Source organism: Lygodium microphyllum, chromosome 20, assembly GCF_053477565.2.
Source record: "Lygodium microphyllum isolate KBCC chromosome 20, Lygodium_microphyllum_v1.1.10, whole genome shotgun sequence".
In the NCBI taxonomy this organism is placed as follows: Eukaryota; Viridiplantae; Streptophyta; class Polypodiopsida; order Schizaeales; family Lygodiaceae; genus Lygodium; species Lygodium microphyllum.
This window is the reverse complement of record NC_141154.1, coordinates 27,142,057-27,150,158: the sequence shown is the minus strand read 5'-3', so window position 1 is coordinate 27,150,158 and position 8,102 is coordinate 27,142,057.

The following is an 8,102-nucleotide window of genomic DNA, read 5'->3' as shown; positions in this document are numbered from 1 at the left end:
CTACACCTACACTGCATTCGGATTCTATGAGTGCCATTCAGTTGGCTAAGAATCCGGTCTTCCATGCGAAGACGAAACACATTGAGGTGAGGTATCACTTCATACGTGGTGTCGTGGAGGACAAGTCTGTTGACCTTGTCAAGATCTCCACTGACGAGAATCCTGCAGATCTGCTCACGAAGAGCCTCACTACTGAGCGCTTTGCCTTCCTCAGGAGGTTGATGGGCGTTGGATGAGATGTCGCCTTTCCTCATCCCTTGTACCTATGTACATTTGTACTGTCTTTTCTTTTTTTCTTTTCTCTCTCACTAGGCAGATTCGCCTTTAAGTGGGAGGTTATTGGGGGTAAAGGCGTCTCCGCCGTGCCGCCCCGTGTATTACTACACTGACAGTACCCGCCACTGCACACTGCAGGTGGCGGGCGCCCGTCACGTCACTTTATTCTTTATTCTTTTAGTGACAGTTTGAATAAAGGAAGGCCCGGTCACACATTGTGACTGTTGGAGTTCCCATTTCTTGTCTCTCTCTTTCTTGCTCTTGCTCTCCCGCCATAGCTCGCGTGCAAGCTTCGATCCTTCTCACCGTGTATTACTACACTGACAGTACCCGCCACTGCACACTGCAGGTGGCGGGCGCCCGTCACGTCACTTTATTCTTTATTCTTTTAGTGACAGTTTGAATAAAGGAAGGCCCGGTCACACATTGTGACTGTTGGAGTTCCCATTTCTTGTCTCTCTCTTTCTTGCTCTTGCTCTCCCGCCATAGCTCGCGTGCAAGCTTCGATCCTTCTCACCTTTCAATGAGCACAATTTACAACTTATGAAATTCTTATCAATCTGACCTAGGATAGCTAAGCAATACACTTCTCTAAGATTAAAAATATATTAAATACCATTGAGCAACACATATCTTGTTTTAGTTAATAAGTTAGGTATGAAATATAGGGATATAATCAAGAGGGACTTCTTCAATCTCTATACTCAATTCCATCTCCTCTTATTCTACCTTTTTAATGTTTTCACTCTTAAATATAGTAGGATCAAAACCTTGCATCAGCTGGTTCTCAACATCCTCTTAAAACATGTATGCCTTCTCTTCAATCTCCTTATCTATATATGCGGCATCTTCTCCCTTGTTCTCTTACACTTTCTCTAAAGAAGAATCATCCATATATTGGAGAAACACAAGAAAACCTATGTCTTTTTTAATCAAAAGGCAAGTCTGTTTGCTGATCTCTATGAAAAAGGCAATTTGTTTTACGCCTTCCAAACTCCTTATTAATAAGATAATACTTGGCAATCAAAGTTGTCCTGAGAGAATTGGTTGCTTGGATCACATCATTAAAATGAATATACTTGTCAATTGTGAGAAACTTTGCATGTCTAGCATATAATTCCCTATACTCTTGAAGCTTTTCCTCAAGATCTCCCAAGAGCTCTTGCAAATCAAAAGGGTGCATGTCTAGCATATAATTCCCTATACTCTTGAAGCTTTTCCTCAAGATCTCCCAAGAGCTCTTGCAAATCAAAAGGGACATTGAACATATCCCTAATATACATAAATTTGGATGAGTTCCCCACCTTCTGTAGAAAATAAAAAGCATATCATTACATTTATGCTCCAACTCCTCTTGCTCCATTCCCTCCAGGGATAGCTTTCTCTTTGACATTCTAAACCTGTGAAAATAAACAAATGCAAAGCATACCCTAATAAGCAAGAAAAATTAAAAAATTGAGTATGGTATGCACAAAACACAAGCTTGCTGTATGAAACATGATATTAGTTGCAAGTAATAGACAATACCACCATTAAACTTATGTTTCATATGGCACAAACCTAAACACCTTCAAAAATAAAAACTTTGGATGAAACACGATTGGAAGTTAGTAAAGCACATCCAAAACTAACAAATTCATGTTTCATTCAACATTGAGATAAAAAATGATTTAAGTTCACCACCTATACTATCGTATTTGATTATGAATGGTTGCCCTTTCCATCAATAGAGCACAAGAGAGTTCAATTTGATGAAGATACGGAAGATTACGTGTGGAAATGGTTGACTATTGTGAGATGCTACTCTTAAAAAGGCTCCAAAAAATGCATTTAATAATAAAATTATTATTCTTGGAATTTATATAAAAAAAGGATGTTTTCTCACTCGAAAAGAGGGCTCTAACTTTTTCCATTTTTAAGGGAACTTTTCACACGTGGCACTCTCTGTTGGGCTTACAAAATTTGATTAATAAGACCATTCATTAATGCTTTATTAAGAACCACCCTAATTAATAATTTTAATGTTATTTCTTTTGACCTGAGATAAACTCGAGCATTTTACCCCAACCTTTCTAGTAGAGACTCAATTTCATCTAGCCTTTCCAAGGAAAGCACATTTCAAATATAGTAAGCTTTCCATCTCTAGCAAGAGTATTTAAGCAAGATCAATACCCTCTTCAAGTAGGACTCAAATCCTCTAAGGTAAAAGTCTCAACAATCCACCATGTATGGGTAGAAAAATCTACTTATTTTGATCTTTTGATACACAAATATTGAATAAAACATGGTATAGGTAGCCAGCCTTCAATATGTAGTAGAATGTTCACATTTTATATGTCTTAATCCTCTAAGTTTCTTATCTTTCTCTTGTCATGTGAAATGTGAAATACCTTACATGGTTCATTCTTGGGCTACTCTATTTTCATGTTACATATGTTTGTCGGTCATTGTTTGATGGTTGTCGGATGAAACACAATTTTAAGGACTTCTTTTTGTTGCATGGTAATCTTTTTATGTATCATACATCATGATACAAATTTGTGATTGATAATTTTATGGTCCTATCTTTTTCTTGCAATTGTTTTATTGAGCTATGGCTAGAACTAAAGCTACTACAAGGAAGCAAAAGATTGATCCTAGGAATATTTCTTAGAATATTGCCACCAAAAAATCATAAAAGGAGATTCCCACAAGGTGTGAGATGTCTGAGGGAGATTGGGAAGGTAATAAAAGCTCTTAATAATGCAATTCCAAAGTTGTCATTCTGAATGGTGGTCAAGGAGATATGTGATAGGCATAGTCTCAATAGTTATAGGTGGACAAGGAGTGCCCATAATTGCATCTAGGAGGCTATAGAGGATTTCTCAATTGAACTTTTTCAAGATGCATACATCTATGCTACCCATGCATATAGGGTAACAATTATGGATAAGGATATGATTATCCTAAGAAGACTAAAATATAGATTCTGCAAGGTTTTAGAGCCAATTCCTCTTATAGATAAGAAGACATATAATGTTCTTAATTTGCCACCATGCATGAAGAATAATGAGACCACAAGTCCAAAACCAGAGGATGTCACACATGAGAGAGACACAAGATAGCATGAGGAGGAGGAAAAGGCTATAGAGGGATAAGCAGATAAATGGAGTATAAGAGGAAGAAATCAAAAGAAAAAGTAGCAAAGTAATTGGGACCACTAGAAGATGAGCTTCTTGACATGATTCATGAACTTCTTTTTTATATACAACAAAAGGTTGAGATTCTTGATCCTTAAATCTCCCATTATATGAGGCTAAGTGAGCTTGGAGCAAATGTATTTGACCATTGGCTCAGTAAAATTGATTTTGATATCTTGGAGCTTATTATGATTCCATACTATGAAAAATAAGTTTTTTGGTATTTTTCTCATTTTAAAATAGTTTATTATAATAAATTATTTACATGTGATTATTTTTAGATCTCATTAGAGCTTATTGCCATAGATTGTGTAGATAAATAGTATTTTTTTATCGATTCTTTGAAAGAAACACATGAAAATGCAAAGATGTAAGTTGAATAATTCCAAGGCTCCTTGATCGTTTGAACTTTTATTTATTGTAAGTATCCTAAATGTTATTTTTTTTATATAGAGGTCCAAAAAGATTGATTGAAGTGCTACAAAAGAAGCATCATATGTCTTATGATCTACTTACAAAAATGAAGTATAGACAAGTCATGGTAAGTTTTTTATCAAATATATCAAGATATTTGATTTTATAAACCACCATAAATAAGTTGTATAATTTTTCTTTGTGTTTTTATTTGTAGAGCCCTCATCAAGTTGATAGTGATTCTTGTGGTTGGAGGATAATTATAATTAATAAAGATATCAAAATACCATGTTCATTTGCATTCTAACTTAATAATAAATAGATAAATTTGTACATCAAGTTATATATATATATATATATATATGATTCCACATTTTTGAATGGTAAATATCTACGCTAATTTTTTTCTAGACATAAAAAATGAGAGAGAAACATATACAATGCAAGGATATTGAATAAAATATTTCTTTACTTTCAATATGAATATAAGTTTAGATATTGTAGCAAACTTATATTTTCTTCCTTCATGATCTATATACATGAGGTTTTACAAGGCAATATGCAAAAGTTTTATGTGAGGAATGTTATTTTTAGAAGTTCTTTTGCCCTTCTTTGATGCTTTGTTTACCTTAGGTATTGAAGGTCTCTCCTTCTCTACTTTCACACTCTCTACCCCCTCCTTATTTGTACCCTCCTTATCTCTTTGTTCTTGTTATATGCAATTGACAAGTATGTATTTGAAAAGCTTTGCTCATACATATCAAACATGCTCAATGTTGTCACAATCATTAGAAAATCATCACACATTTGAAAGAAAAGAAAGTTCTTTAATATTATTTTACAATGCACTATCTTTTGAGTGAAAGAATATCATAAAGTTAAAAATCTTCCATATTACTTATATAAAATTGTCACCATTAAGATAAATAAACTTGATCAATCTCCTAGCATTTATTATAGATCCAACCTCACTTAATGATTTAACCTTAAGATTTTGACCCAAAGCAACTAGACTATCAACAACATAATGCCATTTATTGTAATAAAAGCAAAGTATGAAATTTTGAGTAGAAAGTATATATTTGCAAGCAATAGATTCTTGATCTATCTTACAAGTTATCTTATCTTTTATCTTAGTATCCCGCACCCAATCAAAAAATTGTAATATATAATCATATGCCAACATTAATCTTCTTATCTTAGAATTGGAAAAGAAATCAATAAACACGTTAATAGGCATAAACAAAGGCATCTTATTTAGCCTACTTGAGATATTAGGTTTTAATGTTCTTTGTGTATCAAAAAAGACTTTACATATCTGGCTCTCACTAGTAGTTGACTTTGTAAGACCACTCAATGCTTGTAAAATTAGGCAGAGAAAGTAGGAATATTACTTCCCATTGGCCATTATGTATAGGAATAATATAAGAATGGTCATTAAATATATATCATTCTTTGCAAACAATGTTTTCTCCTACCTTTGTACATTTCTTCTCCACCACTCAAACCATGTATAACATCAATAATAGACTCAACTGGCTATCATTCCTCAAGATTAGAAGGATAGATATCTACAAATAAAAACAAAATTTATCATAATAGAACCTAATACCAAGTTTAATTTTAAGAAAGTATTGAGAATGAAATACTTACAATTTGATCTATGCATGGAATACTTGAAGCTCCAGGTTGTTCCAAATGCAACTCTCTATACATAAATACATATTGTACTAAAACCTCTTTTATGCTATTCTTTTTTTCTCCACGTCTAAAATCTTTGATCCTATCCTTCCAAGCAAAGATGAACGAACTCTCACAACTTTGTCCTTTTCTACATTTTTCATGGTGCAGGGTAATCCGGTTATCTTTGCTAGTAATTGTAGGAATCTATCTTTCAAATGTTTGGAATGAATGAAACATAGATATGGATGTGAATTCCAGGTTTGAGCACCTTGTTGAAGGTCAAATTTTTGTATCTATGGTAAAGAGAGAGGAGAGAGAGAAATATGCTACCACCAAGGAAGGAAAGATATGAGAACAACAAAATAAGGGAGAGACAACAATGAACACTAAGCTTTTTGGTAATTTGAATTTAGTTTCAACTATCATTATCATACAATCCCAGATATGTCATTAATGTAAAGTATTCGAGACCCCAAGTCATCAATGTCAAGGATATCATAATTACAAATACAAGATGATAAAAATATATATTCGTAATTAAAATTCATAGTAATATTGTGTCTATACCTATTTATATAATGTTTTTTTACTTTTTCAACTCTAATGTGTAGAAACATTTCTTACTTCCTAGAGCTTATAGCACATAGGAGTTTACCAATTGGTATGATGGCTAGGTTACAATGACCTAGTCACATGTGAAACATGTAGAGAGTTAGAGGAGACCTAGAGACATCATCTATGAGAGTGTTCTAAAGCTTAAGAAGTGTGAGGAGAGCCTTTTGAATCATCTTGTGTGGCATAGAAAAGACTATGGGAGTGACTTGGGAATAGTAGCTTGAGTCATAGAAAAAGTCTCAACCTGTCAACAAATATGAGGACTTTCAAGGAGCTACTCATTTCTCGTCATTGGCGGAGAATAGTCGTGCTCTCTAAGAAATTAAAGTAGTTAAATACTTAGTCCATAAGTTTACATGTGTGTGTGTGTGTGTGTGTGTGCATGTGCGTGTACGTGTGCGTGTGCGTGTGCATCATAAACACAAATACAAGATAATAAAAATATATATTCATAAAGAAAATTCATAGTGACATTGTATCCATACCTATTTATATAATGATTTTTTACTTTTTCAAAATTAAACTCCCGTTATGAAGCCTTTGCTTTCATTGGTCTCGGGCACTCTCTCTTACATCCTAAAAGGTATTTTCAAGACCTCAAAACTCCTCTAATGCGTAGAAACATTTCTTACTTCCTAGAGTTTATAGCACATAGGAGTTTACCAATTGGTACGATGGCTTGCTTATTACGGTGACCTAGTCACATGTGAAACATGTAGAGAGTTAGAGAAGACCTAGAGACATCATCTATGAGAGTGTTCTAAAACTTAAGAAGTGTGAGGAGAGCCCTTTAAATCATTTTGTGTGGCATAGAAAAGACCATGGTAGTGACTTGTGTGGCATAGAAAAGACCATGGTAGTGACTTGGGGACAGTAGCTTGTCATAGAAAAAGTCTCAACATGTCAACAAATATGAGGACTTTCAAGGACCTACTCATTTCTCGTCCTTGGCTAGTAGTCTGTCCATTTGGACTATGAGGTATAGCCATAGTATTGACCTTGACCTTAAGAATGCTCCCATTGTAGAGACTCTTTCTAGGATTTCAAAAGAGAATATTCGTGCTCTCTAAGAAATTAAAGTAGTTAAATACTTAGTCCATGAGTTTACACGTGTGTGTGTGTGTGTGTGTGTGTGTACGTGTATGTATTTGTGTGTGTGTGCGCGCGTGTGTGTATGTATGTGTGTGTGTGTGTGTGTGTGTATGTATGTGTGTGTGTGTACATATATATGTACGTATGTACGTACATATGTATGTATTATGTATGTGTGTATGTATGTATATGTACATGTATGTATTTGTGTGCGTGTGCGTGTGCGTGTGTGTGTGTGTATATGTATGTATGTATGTATGTGTGTGTGTGTGTGTCTATGTATGTATGTATATATGTATATGTGTGTGTGTCTATACATATATATATATATGTGTGTGTGTGTGTGTGTGTGTGTGTGTGTGTGTGTGTGTGTGTGTGTGTGTGTGTGTGTGTGTGTGTGTGTGTGTGTGTCATAAACACAAATACAAGATGGTAAAAATATATATTCATAAAGAAAATTCATAGTAATATTGTATCCATACCAAATAGGACTCCTATGGTTTAATTGCTAACCCTCCATGTCACTAGAACAACTAGTTTAATGATCCCTTATTTATATAATGATTTTTTACTTTTTCAAAAATAAACTCCCGTTATGAAGGCTTTGCTCTCATTGGTCTAGGGCACTCTCTCTTACATCCTAAAAGGCATTTTCAAGACCTCAAAACTCCTCTAATGAGTAGAAACATTTCTTACTTCCTAGAGTTTATAGCACATAGGAGTTTACCAATTGGTACGATGGCTTAGTTAGAGTGACCTAGTCACATGTGAAACATGTAGAGAGTTAGAGGAGACATCATCTATGAGAGTTTTCTAAAGCTTAAGAAGTGTGAGGAGAGCCCT